This window comes from Calidris pugnax, unplaced genomic scaffold, assembly GCF_001431845.1.
Source record: "Calidris pugnax isolate Ruff unplaced genomic scaffold, ASM143184v1 scaffold250, whole genome shotgun sequence".
NCBI classification, from domain to species: Eukaryota; Metazoa; Chordata; class Aves; order Charadriiformes; family Scolopacidae; genus Calidris; species Calidris pugnax.
In genome coordinates, this window is record NW_015090984.1 from 1,331,202 (window position 1) to 1,353,780 (window position 22,579).

The following is a 22,579-nucleotide window of genomic DNA, read 5'->3' on the forward strand; positions in this document are numbered from 1 at the left end:
GGAAGTACATACATTTTTCCCATTGATACATGGATGGCTGAAAAGACTTTTTTTTTTCCAATCAACTCTCCAACTATTTTTATTTTTCAAGTGGGATAAGACATGAGATGATCCAAAAGAGCAAAATCATTCTCCATTGGTGAACTCCCACTCTCTAACTCCTGTGCAGATACAGGTTTTGCACTTTGGTTGCCTTTCTTGCTATGGTTTCAAAGATTCCTGGTTTCCATTTGATTAAAGAAAGAAAGAGTCTAGAAATATTTTGGGTTCTTTTTTTCTGATTATAAGATGGTGCTTCTTTTAAAGGACTTCATAATCTTCTCCTAATTTACAGACTAAACTTGCTGGTCCATGCACCACAGCAGTTTTTCTTTATAATCTCTTCTCATTTGCCCTTTTCTTTGTGTCACAACAACACACAGAGACGGCTTTATAAAGCTCATGTGAGTACTGCCAGAAGGGCAACAAGGCCGTTCTGAATCACATACTTGGTAATTCAGACTAAAACTAGAGCACAGCACAACAAAGTTCTTAAAACAAGGGAGATGAAGAGGCATGCCAAAACAGGAGCATTTCTGCATCTGTTTCCAGGATGTCACAGGGCCTTGTCATGGGGAGAGTGATGGAAACTGTGAACCTGTAGAGGTCCCTATCAAGAACTGTGGTTCAGCTTATTAATTTTCGGGGGCTTGGGAACTGCAAAAGAGCAGATGCTGTCATGAAAAGGCTATGATTGTGAATTCATCCTAGCAGGACCATTACCCTAAAAATTCATATGTTGAGCTCAAAGTATGATTTTTAGGGGAGAGAAGGAAATCTCAATATATCTGTACACATACACCAATAATCTAATGAATATGCAGAGGAAAGATTTACAGTTCTTTTTCAGTCATCTAAAGGAAAATGCCTTTCTTACTATGAGACAAACACTGCCAAAAACCGAGCAGAAAATTATAGAATCAGTGATAACAGCTTTGGAGAGGGGTGAATTCACAGCATTATATTTTAGAACTTTGGAAGCCTTTATGATCTGGAGATAAGGTTGTCATTTTTCTATTATATAAACACAGAAATGATCACAAGGTGTTGAACACTAAATGCATCTCTAGGCCATAGGCTTTTCAAGATAGCAATCATTACTTTTTCCTGTCTCTATAACCTCTACAAAAATGAAGTCTTCGCTCTATTAGCCACACCTAAAATTATAACTTTCTGCTATTACTACTTATGATTGTACTAGGCTTTTGGCCAAGTTCTGTACTATGAAAAAGGTTTAATGTCATATTCTTGGGGTAAGAATGGTACAGGAAGGTTTTACACAAGATGTACTGTTTCCTGAACGGCAGCTGTTGGAAGCTGCCCAAGATGTCAAGAACAACTGAGGCCGTCCTAGGGCAGATGGGATGTGCAGTCTTGATGGGCAAAGGTGAATGCAAAAACTACTCTTAATGCAACTCTGCAATTAATAGCCAAGTCACATCTCCCAAGCATGTGTTTGCTCATGCATAGGAAGAAAATTAGCTATACAAACAAAAGCTTGCACTGCCAACGATCATTTTTTCTATTTGCCACAGCAGTTCTCCACCCACCAAACACCATGATAACTGGGGATAAATATCCTTACCACTATGAGTCTATCATCAATGCTGCTTTGCCAAAGCAATTGACTTTGTTTTGCAACTTAATAAGCTACCCTGCTTGGTTGCTTTTATGCTGCTGCTTCTCTTATTTATAAATTATTAACAAGGAAGTGGAAATTCTCCTAATTTCTCAACTTTTTGCATTAGTTTATCCAAATGTCAGACTGTGGATACCTGTGTGCCTTTCCCAAAAAGCAGCATTCTGGTACCAGTTCTCCCATTATCCTTAAACATCTTTACATTTCTCACCTAAGTTCCTTCATACAACCTTTGTCTTCTCTCTTCTGCAATTCATAGCAGAGAGCTGAAAGCTCTTCTCTTTCTTTTTACCAAAAGCTCTAAAGGACAATGAAGAGCCTATGTGACTGCTTCTCCTTCTTTTCTTTGCCAGCATGTGCACAGTTAAAACTGTATTTACCTGACCTGGTTAACATGTCCAGATTCTGCTACTGACTAGGGACCTCTGTAGAGACCACCAAGTCACCAACAGCTAAAAGTCATGAGATTTGGGAAGCCACAGACCTGCAAGCGTGTTGTCTGTATCAGATAAATTAGCAGAAAGTCTTCTAGTGAACAGAGCTGGGAGGCATGTGGATACATCAGAGATATTGAGGATGGGTCTTAGCAGTGTTTGTGAAGGAAAACTATGCCTTACAAACCTATTGGTGTTCCTGGGGTGGCTTGGCAAACATGCCAGCTTGAAACAGTTTTGATGGCTTTCAACACAGCCCTCAAGAGACATTAACCTACCATGGGGTAACAGGTTGAAGTCCTCATACAAACTTAAACAAATGGTTAAAAGAGAAGAGATAAAGAGAAGGAGAAAGCAGTAATTTCTTTCCAACAGAGGAAAATCTCCAGGGAGGTGTCTATAAGTGACCTTTGCTGTTCAGCACAGCCTCAAATGAGCTGCGAAAGGTAGGGAGAGAAGTAGGCATGTCAGAGATTTCACTAGCCTAATCAGAGATATCCAGACGAGAGCCGACTCCGCATAAGTTCTTAATATTTAGTGACCATGCAATAAAACAGCAGATGAAATTCCAGGTAGATAAGCATAAAATAATGCACATGGGTGGGGAGAAAACACTATCGGTTTCATGTATAAAATGAGGATGTCTAAGCTAATCATAACCACACAGGAATGAGATCTTGGGTGGTGATACATCAAAAACACCAGCTCTGTGCTCAGCAGTAGTCAAAAACATCACATATTCAGAATTATTATGAAAGAGGTAGAAGACCCCGGAAAGAACATCATCATTATCTTCCTGTATAAGTGAATAAAATTTGAATGCTCTGTGCAATTTTTTTTCTAACACTCAAGAAATTATAATGGATTTACAAAAGGTGCCAAGACAGCAATAGGGATTATCAGGTATCCTATACATGATTGGAACAGAGGGAGGGGCTTAAGGTATTGGCTGCTGAGTGTTATGATACAAGAACCAAGAAAGGGGGAGATATACGAAATGTCAAGAATCTCATCGAGAGTGATGTTCAGCTGTCTCCTCTAGTAAAAAGTTGGGAACATGAGAGGAATCTATCTGGCAAAAGTTCAAAACAAATGAAAGAAAGTGACTTTTGAAACATGCAGTTTATCTGTGAGACTCCCTGCTACAAGATGCCAGAGATTTACATGAAAAAAAACAACCTGCAGAAATTTACTGACAAAAGCCAGTTCCAGGCAGCTAACTTAGATGTGCCGTCTGCAAAAGAGTGCTAGGAAATGATCATGCTTGACCCATTCTTATACTTGTCTCTTAGCATCAGCTGCTGACCAGGATATTGGACCAGGGCCAGACCTTTTGTCTAATTTAGGTCAGTTGAACTTATCTTACTAGCTCTTATGCTGACAAAACTGTAAAGCTTCTATGAGGAGCAAAGCACTACCATCCTTAGCAACAGGATGAGGGTTTTGGATCTGCCAGAGCCCACTAGCAAGTTCCAAATGATTGTCTCTGCTCTGTCTAAAGCTGAAGTTGAAATTGTTTTAACTGGGGTACAAGCACAGGTTGCAATGATAACTCACTACAACTATAAACCTACAGTCAGATAAATGTATAACTGTATAACTTGCTTCCCTGACCTATTAAATGTTGTCATTGCATTTATCCCTTATCATCAGCATAGCACAGTATCTTAGAGAAGGGAGTACAGAATATAAAGGAAACAGAGTGAATGGGTGGAAGAAGGAGGAGTTTACAGGGTTAAATAACTTTGGTAACACTGATGTCATTCTTTGCAGCATGTTTTCTAGGCCGTGTGCAAACCTACCTAATTATAGACTATAATTATAAAGCCTAGCATGCTGGAATACTATCACCTACCAAAATCAATAATGTCAAAAGGTGGACATAATTAAAAACAATATAATTGTAATACTGCCAAGAGTCAGCTCTGGCACACTGTAGTAAACAAATTGGAATAGTGCTGTTCCGGTGGGTTCATCAACACCCTAACTAAGCTATGCCATTTTGTAAGGTTTGTAATTACTGCAATCAAGTAATGACTCTTATTCATACTTTCCTCTAAAGAAAAAAGTATTCAGTTCCATTTAACCTCAAAGTGCTCATTTTCCATGCCTTATGAACAATTTCTGGCTGCAGCCTGACCACAAACCAAGCTGTCTTCCCCCATGCTATGCAACCCACTTCCAATAAAAGTTTCAAGGTCTTCCACTTGGATTGTTTTAGCTTGTGCCAGCGACAGGCTTAAAGCAGAAGTGGATGTGAGCCGCTGTCTTACGGGGTATCTCCATCTCTTTTATCTTCACTTTCAGGTGCCATTTACGCTACCTTGTGTTAGTAGTAATGGACAAATCATAACATATGCTATCTTACCATGAGGGAGGCTGAAATCTTTACTTCTTCTAGCTGAACCAGGAAAATTTCCTTTTCTGCCTCTCAGATTTTCTACCTTACAGAGGTGGGAGGGATGTACATTCAAGCAGAGCTCATCAGCTTGATGACAAATGAAATTCAGTTGCCAGACAGAATCACAAACCTGCACAGGCTAAATGATAAGGTATCTTCTGAAGCCCCCCTGCAGTGTTTTCAGAGAAATTTGTAGTTATTTGCCGTCACCCATAACACATGTGTGCCTTGCACACACACAGTGTGCAGTGAATCTGAGGGATCAAACTGCAACGTTAGGGTCCTTGTCAGGGAGGGGAAAATGTTCACTTGGTGTTGCTTATTAAAGTTTTTCCTTGTTAATATCAAGATTCCCAAGTAGCCTTCTTTCCACCTCCCCTTGATAAATTCCAGGAAAGACATCCCAGGCAGCTCTCCAATTTCTTGGTCTCAGGAGCCTTACACAGGCAGAACAGAGCTGTTGGTGACTAATCAAAATGTTTGCATCATTACATTACGGATCATGCAACTTGTGGCTCCAACTGTTAGGCTGCATACCAAGCATCATTCCAGGTTACATTGCTATGAACTGTTCTTTTGGACTGTGATGTAATCTGTTACCCATTGAGACAGAAGAGCAGACAGGCAGGGCCTTGTGACAGCTTCTTCAGAAACCTCTTCCCAGCTTTTGGCTCCAAGACTGGTCTGCAGACCTGCAGAACGCCAATGGCAGCCATGTCTCCATAAGATGGAAAGGGTTGTGTCTGCAGAAGATGTAAAAGAACATTTTACAACATCATCAGCATGGTGAGGGGGGAGGTGGGGAAAATTTTAAGCCAGTGAGAGCTTAGTGCAGTGCTAGTCTATGACCCCTTGTCCACCAGCCTGCAAACCTTGGAAGGATTTAATTCTGCACCAGCCCAAAGTGGTACAGTTTGCTTACCACGTGTGGCAAAGCTTCTATGGATTCAGAGCAAAGAAACAGTTCATGTTTTAGCACAGCTAGACCCAAAGAATGTTACTCCCTAGCTCTCCTCAAGGAGACCCCACTGGGGTGAATTTCCCTAGCCAGAGCTCATGACATGCCCAGCTGTTCCTGGAGCAAGGCTTCTCGGTGATGTGAAAACAACCTTGCTCTCTTTTTTGGAGATGGAATAAGAGGATGCTGGCATGCCCACTGCAGATTGCTGCAGTTTTGGCCACAATGTTCAGCCAAGGCTGCCATCACTAAATTGTTCTTTTAGCCAAAACTCATGTCAGGATCTCAGATGCTCCAATCCAAGGATCCATCAAGCAATAGTTAATGAAGTGTGAAATACGGTATTTTGCTCAGAGCCACCCCATATCATTAGACCCATCTGTAAAATTCACACTCTGTTGAAAGGAACTCGCAGATGTGTGACAGGGGTGTCATTACCCCATAACTTTTCAGTTCAGTCTGTCATAATGATACTCTCGCTCTCCCCCCCGTAGAGAGCTGTCAACAGCTCAAACACCACCATCAATCCTCCCTGTGTCCAAACTTTTTACTCATTTCTGTGGTGAGAAGACAAGGCTCCAAACAAAACCACTCAAAACTCTTCACCAGTATTTATTAAGTTTGCAAACTTAGCAAATGGTGGTTATTTCTCTCCCAAATCAGCCTCATGGTCAAAACGAGAAAACGTTTGTCATTCCCACCTCTGAGCTTCTTTTTTTGTGTTTTGTCCAGGCTGAGATCCAGAAAGCTCCATAGAAAATGTGAGGATTCCATCCACTCTACTGTGAATTCCATACCGGAACATAGAATTGAAGACAAACAACATTCCTAGCCAGAAAAAAAAACATTTTATCTGTAAGCCTATGAACTGTATGTTTAAGTTCAAAGTCCAGTGTAACTTTTTGTAAAAAACTGTATTTCATTCATTTCCTGGAGCTTGGCAGTAGATTAAAAATCACCTATTCTGATACTCAACTTTTCCAAGGCATAGAACAGTAACAAATCACAGAAAAATAAGGAAAAAAAAATATGTAGTGGTACTGTACCCTGTACAAAATCATCTGCAAAACTTCCTTGGTCTCAATAGGCTAAAAAGTTTAATTACAAAAGAAGACACTTATGAGACCACTTGCAGAAAACTCATTTAGCATGAATTTCAAGGTAGACTGGCTCTCCTGGGGCAACTGTAATTCACTTTTTTGACCCAACTTCTGGAAGCAGACTAAGGAAAGCAAAGGTGTAAAGGAGTTACACTGAAGAAGATAGCCGATAAGTGTGCAGTAACATTCTCTGCATTAATAAAGCAATGAGACAAGGATTTGCACTCTCAAAAAAGGTAAATACACAACAAGTTTGCAGGATTATAAAATCTAGATGAAGAAATTTTATTCTGTGTTGAATTAACAGATATTTTAGTATATTCCATAGCATTACACCAAACGGACACTTTCTGAATATTAATAAGGGTGAGAGGGTTTTTTTAGTATTATTACCCATCCAAATTGCATTACTGCAGTTTGACTTTGACTTGGCAGACATTGTGGTCTGCAAAATTAAGTAATGGCATTGAAGGGAGGAATAAAACCATCGATCGATGCTGAAGTAGTTTCGCTAATGCATTTTGGGGCAATTTTGCCAGCTGGACAAGCGCTCAGCATAAATCAGGGGCAGCCGAAGGCAGCTTTTCCTGCCGGTCACAGAAGCCCGGCGGCGAAAACCCTCCTTCCGAAGGGAGAACTTCAGGCTTACAGCCCGGGCAGCTGACCCGCCTCCGGGGGTCGCTGCCTCCAGGCGGGGGCACGCTGCTGCGGCCGGCGGGTCCCGCTGCCGCTCGCCGGGCAGCTCGCGAGCGCCCCCGGGCGGCGCGAGAGGGCGACACCGCCGCCCCCTCCGCGGCCCTTCCTGAGGGGCCGGTGGGCGCAGCCGGCCCTCCCGCGGCAAGGTCACGGTACAGGGCGTTCTTCTGAACGTCCCCTTCGAACGGCGTTCGCTTCCGCCTGCTGGGTGGGGAGGGGGCCGGTGGAAGGCGTTAAAGTTACAAGCAAGCACCACGATTTTGTCAAAGGTGAATTTTACGGCGATACAGTGCGGTTGCTTGGGGCGGGGGACATAACGCAGGTGGAGAAGGAGGAGTCTTGTGAGGAAGTGGTCGTGTTCCAGCCCTGACGGGAACTGCAGGATTTCCCCAGAACTGGGTAAGGTAATTCCCGTATAGTAACGTTGCCAGGATCAGAAGTCTTAAATGAAGTGTGTGCTGAAATATGCGTCACCCGAAGCAGGTTGTACGAAAGTGAAAAGCTAAGAATGAGTCACTGCACTACCGTTATACATATATGTAATTAAATAAACTACTGTCCCAAGAGGAGGTATGAGGATTCTTATGAGAACTGTAAGGGATGGATATGTAGCAAGAAAGACTGAAATCTTTGAAATAACTAAAAGCTAAGCTAATAACTAAAAGCTAAATGATTAACCTTCTCTTTTGCACAGCTTTTTGCTTAACAAAAGGTGGTTTATTTAATGAAAACATGATCCAAATGAGAAGGATCATTTTTTGAAGACTTGATATATTACCCAGAAATGGTTAAATCGTTTTCTTTGTCCTAATTTATTAGCTATTTGGGTGGTGACCTATCAGTTTCAGCTGCCTTTCTAAAAGAAATCTAATATGATTTTTTTGTTCAATTAACCCATGACAATACTACAGCAGATATGAACAAATGAAATGGCCTAGAAACCAAGAATAATGAGCATGCACAGGGACACAAGAGAAATCCACCAATGCCAGTGTGCATGCAAACCTCCCAAGTTATTTCTGTTAGAGGCTTTGACTGAGGCACCTTAAATCTTTGCAGCCACAGTCTGAAAAACACAGACAACCTGCATGGAATGAAGAATTTGCAAATCTGTAATGACAGAGGAGGAATTTTACTCAACCTTCCACCAGCAGCACCTGCCTGCTGGCCAGGCCCTGGAGCTCCCTGCACGGTGACATTGGCTGCTGATAGTGCCAAGCTGCTGGGCAACTGCAGAGACGCTCAAGTCAAAGGCCTGTTTTCTGCTGAAAAACTAAAGTAGCCACATGTCAGTCAGCTTATCAAAGAACAGCATTGCCTAGAGCATAGTTGTCTAAAAGACAATGCAAAGGGAGGAAAGGAAAAAAAAAAAAGGGACAATTCCTTCTTCAATTTAGCAAACTGAAAAGCACTGCTCTAAGTGGCATCAGAAGCACTAAGAAATACAGCAAGTGACTTCCAAAGCTCTGCTATGGCCAATCTACTGGTGCCTTACCTCTAGCAGGCATCTCTTGGCTGTTTACCATCAAGCTACAGGGAGAGACCAAACAGGCAGTGGTAAGATCTGGGGGTCCTGGTAGATAGCACACTTTCCATGCACCAGCAATGTTGTTGCCAAGAGGCCCAATGGAATCCTGGGCTGAATAGAAAAGAGTGTGGCCAGTAGGTTGAGGGAGGTCATTCTCCCTCTCTACTCTACACTGGTGAGGCCACAACTGGAATGCTGCATCCAGTTCTGGGCCCCCCAGTTCAAGAGGGACAGGGAACTACTGAGAGAGTCCAGTGTAGAGCAACAAAGATGATTAAGGGATTGGAGCGCCTCCCTTACGAGGAAAGGCTCAAGGAGCTGGGACTCTTTAACCTGGAGAAGAGAAGACTGAGGGGAGAGCTTATTTATGTTTATAAGTATCTAAAGGGTGAGTTGAAGGATGTTGGAGCCAGACTCTTTTCAGTGGTTTCCAGCAATAGGACGAGGGGCAATGGGCTCAAGCTGGAACATAGGAAGTTCCAGTCAAATATGAGAAAGAACTTCTTTACAGTTAGGGTGACAGAGCCCTGGAACAGGCTGCCCAGGGAGGTCGTGGACTCCCCTTCTCTGGAGATCTTGAAGACCCACCTGGATGCAGTCCTGAGTAATGTGCTCTAGGCGTTCCTGCTTTAGGGGAGTTGGACCAGATGATCTCTAGAGGTCCCCTTCAACTCTGACAATTCCGTGATTCCGTGATTCCATGAAGAGATGGAATTCCATGGAGATGACTGGAGATGACTGACTGGTGTTTGATCACTTTGGTATATGCTAAGTCTCATCTCACTGGCCCACAATAGGAGAAGCTGTGAAATAAACATTCGCTGGGGCTGAAGCAGAATCTCCTCTGTCCCCCTCCAAGAAAATCTAAGTCAATATCTGATACTTTGCAGATTTTTCAGTGCCATGTTGCATCTCACATTTAGTAGTACTGGATATCCCCACCAGATAACAGTGCAAAAACTGAGACACAGCTTTAATTTTGCAGGTGTCAGTCCCTCATAAGCATTTCTGATTTATGATTTTTTTGGTAAAGATGAACAGACTTTCCAGAAGATCTGAAGCCTTAAGGGAAAAACCTGGGATGTTCATATGCCACCTCTGTCTTGTAAGTTGTGAAACAGAAAAAGCCTTTCAAAGACACTGCAGAAAGGAACCTTCTGAATTATCTGTGCTTGGGGAGATGTTGTGAAGGGCAAGAAGTGGATGAGAACGGTGATTCATTCTTTCTGTCATGACATGCCTTTTGTGAAAGCTTGAATGGAAGTCACACACATACACACAACTCCCTCAGAGCATTCTGGTTCAGAGTTCATGTAGTGACAGTTGAAGGTAACTTGCAGCCTTGGCAGTTAGGACATATGCTCGATCCCACTGTCCCATCAGATTATCCGTCTGTGAATTTGCCTTTATAGGGGCTGCACAGCAGACTTGCCTCCTCATTGCTTTCAAACAGTGCCACTTCCTGGTTTAGTTGAATCACTGCACTTCTGCAACTACTGGTCTGTAAGAAAAACTAGGATTTGGACTAGACTTCTTGTCCTAGGCAGGAATCAGTCCAGGAATCATCCATCATGCACTACTATAATGGGCTAAAGTCCTAGACCTGGAAGTGAAGGTACTTGAACCAGGAGAAATTACGATATTCTCCTTTCAAAGTTTGTTCATATCCCAGTGAAACTTTCAGAAACTGTTTTGAGAGCACCCCAACCAGTCCCAAATCCTCCATTTACTTTTCCTGAATAAATTTGCTTAACAGCCACCAGGCTACAGCATGCTTCAAATGTCCCCAGCTAGCTCCCCAGGACAGATGGGAGAATCTCTACTCATTACAAAGCTAATGTACTACTAGATTAGCCCCCTGAATTTTACTCCCTTCTACTATCTTCTCATCGCTTCAAATATTCCTCTGGAAAGTTAAATAAAATTCAGAACTATGAAATACCCAGGAACTGCTGCTGGCTTCCCATAGCTGAAAGCATTTGCAGACATCTAAATTGAATGTTTCCTGGGGCCAACAGCTAATTTACTTTAGATATTAGCTGTGAAAACTCACAGAATCCAGCAGTCCTCCAATGTCTCTCTAAAGTAGGCAATGGTCAGCTGCAGACTTAAAAAAGAAATATTTGCATGTGAAGAGACATGGGGAATATTTAATCACTTGTATGCGTTGCTTCTTAGAGTCCTACAAATACTTGGAGAATGTAACCTCTGTCTTTCTCCAAATGTAAGATAGATGGTGGTAATGAAACTGCAGTGGGTGGGTATTAAAAATATCTCCCTGAGGAGATTTTCAGGTCGTTTATGTGACTTTCCTGCAGCTTCCTCTAGTTCTGTTTATAACCAGCCCAGCCATCTGAGATGCCCTTGAAATACTTCATTATGTCACCATGTAGCATTCTGCAGACACAGCTGGTTCCCTCAGGCAAAGAATGCATATTTTTCAGCTTCAGGTTATGCTCCAGGAAGCCCATGAAAGCTCTAAAATGATCCAGAGCTCCAGGACTAATCTGACTTAGACCCACAATCAGTTTCTATTGCAGAGCTGGAAAAGCTCAGCTTCATGTTACTACCTCCAAGCCTACTGCCAAGTAGCAGATCATGAGAGCTCCGCTTGTTCTGTCCTCAGTCTCATTCATTCTGTCTGATACTGTATCCAGTGAGCCAAGTCCATTGAAGTACCTTCATGCTCACAGACTGCACAAGAAGAGCATGTCTAGATGACAGAAGTTTTACAAAATGGTAAGACTAATGCAAGGCTGACCAGGCTGAAGGGAAGACATCAAACCATATTAAACTGAGCTCAGCTCTCGTGGAATTCGCTGTTCCACTGAACCCACAATTAGCTTGAGAAAATTTGCTTTTGGGAGTATTACAAGGTATAGCCCTGTAATGAAACCCAGGAGGAGGTATATCATAAAAACAGCCATTAGTTTGAGTGCTCCATAAATGACAACCCTACCTCCTGCCATACAACACAAACAGTCCACTCCTGACTGTGAGCACACTTCTAGACTGTCTAAAAGGGCTGTCACTTTGAAAAGCCATCAGGTAGCTGCCACACTGCTGTTAGTGCACTCAGAGCCTGTGGGAAGCTCAGCATGTACTTACTTCGCCAGCTATAATCCATTATTCTTGCCCTAGAGAAGTACTACTTAATTCCACACCCAGCAAAGCTGAACACACAAGGAGAGGAATTTGAGCTAAGCACTTATGAAATCTCAGGGTTATATAGAGGCTTTCCAGAAAATATTTTTCTTCCTGAAGCAGTGAGCACCGCCACCACATTATAGAGAATTAAGCCATCACAGTACGTGATGCTGGTGCACCTGTATCACCCTACTTCATTAAATATCCTCCTGGCAAAGGACCTACGACCACCCCAGAAGCATTCAAGTTTGTTTGTTTTTTTTTTTCTTTTTTCTTTTTCCAAGAATTAAAGCACAGTCTTTCATTTGTCCTGAGTAACACTCCTGCTGGAGACCTGCAAGGTGCAAAGCTGAGAAGTACAAAAACCCTGACCTCAGATACTTACAAGTGAGGAGGAAGATGTCAGAAAGCTAAGGGAGTCTCAGACAGCATCATTAGAGTTCAGTAATATGAACAGATATCCAAAGTAATTTGATAGAAAAGCTGCATGAGAAAAACACAGACAAATAGTCGGCACACCTAAGCCCTCAGCTCTGGTTGAGCCATTCAGCTCGGATTGTGCCAGTCATGGTCCTCTGGTGAGGGCCAATTTAGGATCTCTCCACTTTAGCCATAGGAAAGCCACCTCTGGCAGCAAGCCAAAAATCTTCACTCGAATATTTAAAGGTGCTGCGTTAAAGGGTAAAGGAATCAGGAAGAAAATAAACCCCCTTGCATTCCATCTTATCCTCAGATATTATTAACATGCTTTGCACTGAAAAAGTCCTTGATCAGGTACACTTAAAGGAGCAGACGCTTTCTCCTCTGTATACTCTTACAAAGTAAAATACTGCCCTGACTAGATCAGGGAGTTTGGCAACATATAAATGATACGGTGTTGCATTCAAGTGTAAAGGAGTTTGGCAGAAAATAAACCCCCTTGCATTCCATCTTATCCTCAGATATCAGAGAGTCTGGGGGATGCTGGGCTTAGATTCTGAGTGATGCTTAATTCAGCACTCTAGGTCCGGTCGTATTCAATGTATTGAACTATCACCATTACAGATGCAGAATGGCATGATGCACTTTTGGTCTAGTTTGCTCAATGAACTACCAGAGTCAGATTTAAGGAGTTTGGTCATGTTCAATGAGAACTCTCACAGCGAGATTAATGAATAGTGCAGTTTATTAAGGCAACAGAATTGCAGATTCTTTTGGATTGCTGGCAATAGTACACTGTCTGCGAAGCACATGCAATATCACCACATAAAAATTGAGTAATATCGTAGCATAAAACAACTCCATATTTCTAAGTTTCCTGGGGAAGCACTCGGTACGGCCAATGGTTGGATCTCACCTAATAGACGTCTCTAGGCCGAGGAAGAGCAACTGAACCCATCAACTGGTCCCAGAACTCAGCAATGGTTCATGATGGTGTCTTCCTGATTTCTCTGCAATTTCTCTTCCCTAACATCCCTCTACACTTAACCCATTTTTATACTATCTTTTACCTTTCAGGTGGAGCTTGAGTGACTCCAGTCATACACACCTTCGTTATGATTGGTGTAAAATTCACTCACTTTGCATTTAAAGGTATAGAGCAGCAAAAATTCAGAGCGCAGACTGAGTGAGGAGTGGTTGCACATTGGAGGCAGGTAAATCCCATCCTAAAGGAGGGAGATGTGTTTTGGTATTATAATGACTTAATAATGAGCAAAGTTCAGCCTAAGGGCATAATTTTTACAAAAAATAAGAAAGTGTTGACTCAGGGTAACAACAATGCAGCTGATCAGTCCATAGTACCATGAGTTCCCATTCCCCGCACAGAGTTTGACTAGAGGATCTTCACACCACCCCACTCTCCGTGCTGGTTTTTTCCCAGCTTAGAATCTGATGACTCTGAGATTGCAGGTTATGCAGCCTACAGTACTATGGTGGAATACATTCCTTGCTGCACTCCGCCCTGGAAGTTTCTTCAACGCTTTCGTAGAAATGTGAATATAGCTTAGTTTCTAAGTGACCTCCAGGAATTATCCCACGAAAGGGCAGGGGAATATGGGTGGTCATAGGATTCCTATATTTAGAGTTCACAGGTCTCTCCAGAGCAATATTTTATTAAACTATTTTCAATATGCTATGACATTAACACAGAAAAGACAACGTAGTAGAGAGAGAGAGAGAGATATGAGGAAAATATCTTTTTACTGTGCTGCACTACAGGAAAAGATAGCAGTCATTTATCCAAGGTGCCTGGATCTGAGCTGTGTTTTAGCAGGTTTCACCCAGAGTCGCATACATGTGAACTTTCTTACAACCTTTAATGTTGCTTCTGATGTAGTATCTGCCCTAGTTCACTGCAGCTGTGCTAAACCCTCACGAATAGAAGCATACACGTTGTTCCTTGTGGGTGTTTGTCTACTTACTCCTCTGCTAGAGTCCTATTCCCATCACAAGCAAAGCAAATCTCATCTCAGCCACCTAGACAGGTTGGAAGAGTTTTACAGACTGGATTTTCAGACTGGAATTGGGTTTTCATTCAGATCATAAAAACTTTACATTCACTACCCACTCTCCCTCTAGCCCCCGCAAGTAGAATGTCATCTATATTCTTCTAGCTCTGGCCATCAGTGTTTCATCTTTGCAAACAGCGATACCTAAGATCCTGTAGGGTTGCAGATGGCACTAATGCTGGTGGAGTTCACAGTACTGGCAGTGAAAGTGATACTTACTGCATATGCTCGTTTTCCTAGTAGAGCTCAGCTGCATCAATACGTCTCCTCACTGAGACTGAGGGAAACACTGGTAGACTGATGTAGACCCACTGTAAGAACTTTCTGATTCATTCCATGACTCTCTTTCCAGAAAAAGAAAAAAAAAAAAAAAAAAGAAAAGAAAAATAAAGTTTTTCAGTATTTTTGGGCAACTAGCATTTTTTGTCTTGTTACACAGCTATTTGGAAAACTACAATAGTCACTTATTGGGGGGAAAGAATCTTTAACACTGACTAGTCTGTGATAGGTGGAAATAAATCTAATCTACAGATTCCTGAGGAGCTAAAAACAAATGTTGCATGCCAATGAAGACTGGAACCAGAAAAGCCATTAATACCCTAAACTTGAATGCCACAGCAGTGCACCACAGAAGGAAGTGCCAAGTAAACTGGGAAATAACACCTCTCATCCTGACATCAGAGAGTTTACATCAGCTGTGAGCTCCTTTGAGCCGTTGTATTCCAGTTCCTAATGTCCTGTTCACAGTCTCACAATTGTAAAGCATTACTCACAGCTTTCTCTCCAAGGCTTCTCTTGCCTTGCAAGAAAGAAGAATTGCAATTCAGTAACAGCAAATAGTTTTCTTTAAAGTGCTTCAGGAGCTCAAAAGCAGGCAGGCACACTGCCAAATTCCTGCTCACAGGAAGTATTTAACAGAAGCATGTCTGGGAAAGTTTTATAAGTCATTCATCTCTCCCTTACAAAGTAGGTGGGGGCTTCAAAAAAAGTTTATTAAAATGCCTTGGAAATTTCATAATCTAGTTTCAAAATAAATAATTTTTAAAAGGGGGAGGAGGGGGAGAAAGCTACCTGATTTAAGGATCAGTGGTGAAAACAATACTACAGCTGAGAGAACTTGGTGGTGCTTGAGCCATGAGACAAAATACACATCCCCATAGGGCCAGCAGCATGTTTGTGACGCAGGACCTGCCTGCCCAGCCTTCACTTCTCTGCAAAATGTATAAGCTTCAGGGTCACAGGTGCAAAACAAGACAATAGCTTATTCAAAATGGCATCAGGCAGCACGAAGAACAGGTGGTGGTGTGTTACCAGCATTGTGACAAATGGTGACAGTTTGGCAACTGGGCAAATTGATGAGGGAAATGGGCCCCATCCCTGGCTCTGGCACATCCTGTCTCTGGTTACCTAGCTGACTGTCCTCAGATAAACACCAGGCAAGTGCTTTTTTCACAAAACACAAAGTTGTGTAACAGATGGTTAATTGCGTGTTGGGAGACATCATATCTGCAGAGTAACCACAAAGTCTGACTGCCACGCATGCAGCTGAGCTGAGACCATGCTTCATCATCATCCATGCAAGGATGATTTGCAGCAGTGACATCCTGTCTCGCCTTTCCAACAGAAGTGGGCAAGGCCTGCAACCATCTGTCCTCTCCTGATTTCTGTACATCCACAACAGCAAAACTGAATCACCTTTGCACCAGGAGGATCTTTTTTCATCTCTCTTTAGTTCTGAACAGAGGCAGTACCCTTGGAGGACATTTATTTGCTTCTCATGTCCAGTCCTAGAGACGCCTGAAAGCAAAGGAACTCACTAATAGCCATGTCATTTGCATCACTGCTCTTTAAAAATAAATAGGCTGGTGGAAGGCAGCAGAGGCAAAGGAGTAGGAATGCAGAATTTGTTTTGTACTGTAGTTAAACATTATACTTTGGCATTTGACCTCATCATTTGGCATTTCAGTTGTATCATGGTTATCCCAGGGAGCCTTGAGCAAGATGGCGTTCTCTAAGCTGGTTCTAGGGGACACAAATTGTGGGATCAGGAGATCCCATGCAACTCTGCCTTACTTGCACGTGCCCTGTGAGACCTGCTAATACAGCCCACCTCATACTCCACCAGCATTCTACTGTCTCAGGTAAATGCCTCTCCTGTCAGATGCACGTTGCCCAAGATTGGCAAGGCCCTGACACTGCAACATGGGCTGGACCTCATGCCTCAGTCTTTGAATGTCACTTCACTTAACACATAGTTGTTAGGTTATGTGCTTATAGTTTTAGCTCATCTGCGTACACACAAAAGAGCACTGAAAGACACTAGTAGGGGGCAAACAGTACGATGCTGAGCTGCTCCCGGGTCCACCATAGGAGTTACCAGCCCACAAAGGCCCGTGTCCACAAGCTCAGAGGAACACAAAGGCGCATGGCTCCTGAGGAACCTTGTCTGGCCCCTTCCAGGGCTGTCCCAGGAGAACCACCAGCCCAATGTCCAGGTTCCATACCTACTGTGATGAGTCATCAGGAGCAGCTCTGCAGAGCAGGTGCCTGAGGGGTTTTGCTGCCTAAGGCTGTAGGACATATTATGGGATGCAGGGGAAAAGCAGTTCTGAATTGCACAGGAATTCTTTTGTGATGTTTAGGGAGGAACTAAAAGGCAGGAAAAGGGAGAGGCTTAGGTGATTTGGGGAGGAAAAAACATAGGGGAAAAAAAAAGACGTGAGGGAGTTAAAAGGGCCAGTCTTGTGTAAAATAGTTGATGACTCAGTACTCATGTCTAACCAGGCCCTGTGGATGATCCTGCCCAGTGCCTGTCCTATGTTCATAGTGAATTCCTTGCTGACTCCTTCCTGGGTGCAGGGCGCTCTGTTCTGAGTGCACATGTGTCTGTGAGGGCCTGGGTGCCAGCAGTGGCAGTGAGCGTGGCTGTGCGAGTGAGCGTGTGAGCACTAGTGAAGGTCAAGCCAGAGAAGTCAGTGAATAGGTGAAGTGGCCCAGGACAAGGGTTGAGTGGGTCTGCAACGGCCCTGTGTGAGGCTGCCTGTAAGTCTCTAGGAATGAGACCACAGAGGGGTAATCTATGGCACTAGGGTCAGTCCTGGCCAGCTCTGTATGCGTGATGATCTGTATCAGCAACTGCAGTGGAGCTGTGGCCTCCAAGGCATGTCTGTCCAAGTGACAGCAACTGGAGAGCCTGGGATCTAGAAGCCAGCTACCAGGCAGACTAGGGGTCTGCGTTTAGCTGTTGGAGGGATCCACCTTGTACCAATTAAATTTTTCCTATGAATGTCTAGTTCAGAGGCCCCAGCACACACAGACATACACACAAGCTGGTGCAGTCTGCACTTTTTGTTACTGTTGCCAATTCTAAACTTTTGTTTCATCTAGAGATAGAAGAGGCTGTGTTTCTCAAAACTTAGCTCTTCCCTAAATCCATAAACACCAATTCTATCAGTCTGTTAATTGATTAACAAAATAAACTAAAATCCATTATTTCGTCCACTTTCTGCTATGTCAAGCATATGCATCTCACTTGGTGCCATCAGAGCACAACCTCTTCCCCTGGAAGCAAGCTCCCGGAATTGAGCACAGTTTAGTACACTGGACTCCACTGGTCAGTTTAGGGGCAGATTAAGAAAGATGGGGATAAACGGTGACTAACTCGAAAGCAGGACTGCATGATGAAGTTAAAGAAAGGCAGCTAAAGACAGCTTTTCTCCTGTGTTAACAAGCAGAGGATGCTGATGATACTCAACAAGCTTCACTGAGCCTGAAATCTGGCTGTGCTACAAGGAAGCAACACTGACAACAAACACAGTTTTGTAAGTGAAGTGCAGTTCAGCATCTTGTTCTTTTGCTACATGGCATGGATGTCTTTTGCTGCTCCAAAGCAAGCTACAAATGGATCACCAGCTGGCAAGGAACAGAAACATTTTGCACAGTAAGAGAAAAAAAAAACCAAAACCAACAGATGCATAAGCCTCAAGGGAAACCAATAGCTCACAAAGATCAGCAAGCACCTGGGCTTAAGCGTGGTGGAGGACAAAACTAAGAGGCTTCCTGAATTACAATTATTATGGTGAAAAAGATGTATTAGCATACAATCAAGTGTATGTGTGACAAAATTAACTGTCACTAGTATGCATCAGATTATCTGCAGCCACTGCCTACCCATCCACTTCTCTGCAGATGTCTAGTCTCTGTAGTTATAAGGAAATTTATAACTGCTTCTGTACTGCAACTCAGATTACAAATGCACTGTATCTTGGTCCAGCTGCTTGGTCCCAGGGTTCTGGGGTCCTGTTCCCAGTAATAATTCCTGAATGAACCAAACAGAAAAAAAAACCAACCAAACAAACAAAAAAACCCAACTAAACCAACAACAACAAAAAACCAAAAAACAAACAAAAAAACCCCCACAAACAAACAAACAAAAAAACCAAACCAAAAAAGCACCCCAACATTTGAAGGAGCTGCCATTGTGTGATACAAGCTTCCCTAAAGTGAAACAGAAGGAGATAAGGGAAAGCTAACTAAAGTGTTCTTTGATAGCTAAGGAAAGGAAAACTGCAGCTAAGACATGAAAATCCAGTTCTAAAATAAGCAGAGTAATTTCTGGAGTCTAAGACCAAGAAGACTTTTAAAAGGTGGAACAAGAAAGGAGCCTGAACATGGTATAAACCTATGAGGACTTTCAACACAGGAGCTGAGCCTGCTTTCATGTTGAAATCTGGCAGCCTTGTTCTTCCTAGACTCCCATGAGACCCTGCCAGCATCTGCTGGCAGGGCTCTAACTGACAGCAGCTGTGGATCAGTTCTAAGTTTAGAATAGTTGCACGCATCCCTGATAGAACTGATCTGCCAGAGGGCAGATGGATAGGTGGACCATTAACTTCTCAGTTAATGACTGCACCCTAGCTGTCACTTTGATGTTGTGGCATCCCATTTTATGAAAGATATGGCTTCTCTGCCTCATGCTGCCTGGCCAGTGGCCATCCATCAAGCTATGTGTTGTATCCATCCTTGGATGCACTTCTAGTTATTTCCAGGGCTCGCCTCTCCCACTGGTTCTTTCATTACAGTAGAGGTGCTCCAACGATCCTGGAATACCCCATGACACAGCATCTTCCCCACAATCTGCAACTGGCCACCTCAGAGTTTCTAGCCAGGGACATAGCTCCTTCACAGCCACACAACTCAACACTGGACTTCTTGTACTAGCTTCTGCATTAGGGTAGCTGGGTCACCAGGACACTTGCAATGATGCATGCTCAGCACCCAGCAACTTGCAAGGGAAAATTAAGACATATTCAACACATTCCATCATGCCTCTTTCCAATTAGGTAATTACTTTACACATGTATAACACATAACTTTTCAGTAATCACAAACACACACTGAAAACTGTGTGCTTTTTGTGTTGTCTAAGCATAGTCTTCAGTGCTTCCCAGGCAGCTCAACCCTTCCTGATAGCCTTCAGGAATGTCCTGTAGAACTGTTTTTCCTTTGACAAATAACAAATAGCCTTCAAATTGTCTATTATTAATTATGTAACAGTGGCTGTTCTTTCAGACCCACCGCCACAATAATTATATTTTGCATTTTCCAGACACTTAGTCTGTTAGTCTACACACAGTTCCCACCTCTTTCCATGAATGGGTAAAATTCCATGTGGGGAAAATTCATTAGTAGTAAAACCAGCCTCTTCTCTCAATTCCAATCACAAAAGACAGACAACCATGTATAATTTGTACTATCATCAGTACCTATGTATACAGTTTGTACAAACAAAACTGATCCTGACTATCTTTCCTGCACCACCTGCCTCTTCTTCCCAAACACCCCATCCTTATAACATTCAGTTATATGGGCCATCCTCTGTCCCACAGCTACTCAGAATCCCACAAGACATATTCATTCATCATTTGTTTAGCAGCAAGATGCTTATTTTCCACCGCCCTTGGGGAAATTGAGTGGGGCTGCTGCTTGGATGCAAAAGCCTGTGGGTTGCACTCCAATGTGATCAGGGAGCTCTTTACCTGGAAGCCAGGCAGTGTCTGAAGCAAAGACACGCACTCAGATGCCTGACCCTGCTCTAACCAGGCTTTACATGACAGCTGGCACAGGTGCTAGGAAAGTCTCTGGTTTCTCTGGGACAGTCATAGAAGCACACATCATACTCTTACTACTGAATCTCTCAGAGTACTCCCATAAACATTTTTTCTCCACTAAGGATGAAAAGGAGAAATTCACTGCTTGAATTTCTCACAGAAAAGCTAATCAAAAGGAAGCTTAAAAAAATAATAATCAAGTAAAGAAAAAAGTAAAAAAGGTCGATGCTGGAAATTAAAGACATGCAGGAACTCTTTACATAAAGGTGCAATTCAGATGTGGTACTGAATTAAGCTTAGCTGAGTTGAGATCAAATTAATGCTGAGTGACAGTGTCTACACCAGGGATTGAACAGCTGCATTTATCTATCTTAAGTTTACATATTCAATTAATACAGATTACTTTTTCTGACTGCTCCAACCTCAATGGAAGCCCAAAGAAGCTATTGCACAAAAAGAGTAAGTAGTAAGTTGTACAAGTACACTTGTAAGAACTGATTTTTATAGCAGGATACTCAATCACTGATATAAGAAAATATAAAGTTATATATATATAACTTCATATATATATAAAATATAAGTTATATATAAAGCAAGAAATACCAGTTAAGAGCTTTCTCATGCTGAATTACCTCTGGGGAAAAAAATGCAGTTGGCTGCTACTAGCTGCAGGCCAGGTTTATGCTCTCATGTCTAGCTAACATGACTATTAGTGCAATTTCTTGTTTTGAGTTTTGGGAATTTCAGTCAAACTGGATTGTTTTTACTCTTAGCTATTAGATTAGCACCATGTTCAGGTAACGAGGGGAGATAACAACAGAAATACATGATGGAACTGAACTAAGGTTTTGCAGTGTAGTTTTAAATTACTCATTCCAAACTAACACAAAATAATGCTAATAAAAGATAAAACATTGAAGAAGTTATTTTTTCTGTCCAAATCAAAGCCAGAGAACAGTCTGAATTTCTACAAGTATATTTTACACAGGACAATAAAAAACATTGACTTGCAAAACAATTTTTGCCACAACCATTTCAAAGGTCACATTCACAACACATGGTGATGGCAGTGCTTTAATCATTCCTGAAGCGAGGTATACATGTAAGTCATTCCTCCTGCAAACCTGAGCATTTTCTTCATGATATACGTGCCAATGAAAGAGACCACAACTTGTGTACAGCACTATGTACTTCTCCTTGCACAGGAGAAGAAAGCTTCTGTCATCTCTTAACTACTCCAGCATTTACAGAGGTCAGAAAATCTGTAACCACACTCCCATGGAACAGAAGCCCTCTGCTCAAGCACATATTCTCTTGACTCCTGTAATAGTTACTGACAATGCAAGAAGGAAAGAAGCAGGCTGAGCCAGGACCATCACTTGTTAGTTCACAGATTGATGGAAGCAACCAATACTACAAAGTTCAGGAAAATGTTAGAACCACTAATAATGAGAGCATAGAATATTTACAAAATGTAATGCTTGCTCAACTAGTCACAACATTTATTCACTTTTAAGTGACTATATACAGGCAAAGGGACCTTTCTGCATCAAGTCTCTCGTGCTGGTATTTAAATGAAGCTAGTAAGTGTCAAACACCTTATTTCCTCAGGACAATTATACATTGGTACTATCAGTGCAAGTAAGAAATATGTGCATGAATAACGCCCTGACTGCACTGACTTGGCAGTTCTTAACAAGGCAAGAGCAGGAATAAGAGCCCTTCCAGCCCTGTCAGTATGTATAGAGCAGTTCACAGGCTATAAAATTGCATTACTGCATGTAGATACTGCAAGAAAATATGCTACTACTGTAGCATCTGCTTTGCAGCTTTACTGTATTATCTCAACTAGGCACTTCAATTACCTAAAATTTCCCCCATACCTTTGATATTTTCAGGTATTAAAATAAATCTCAAGGATCTTGAAGAAAAAAAGCTCTTGAAGTCATGAAGAGGGCAAGCACCAATGCCAAATACCACAATATACCACACAATTTTTTCAAAGGGAAAACATTCCGTTCATTAATCAAAGCTACCC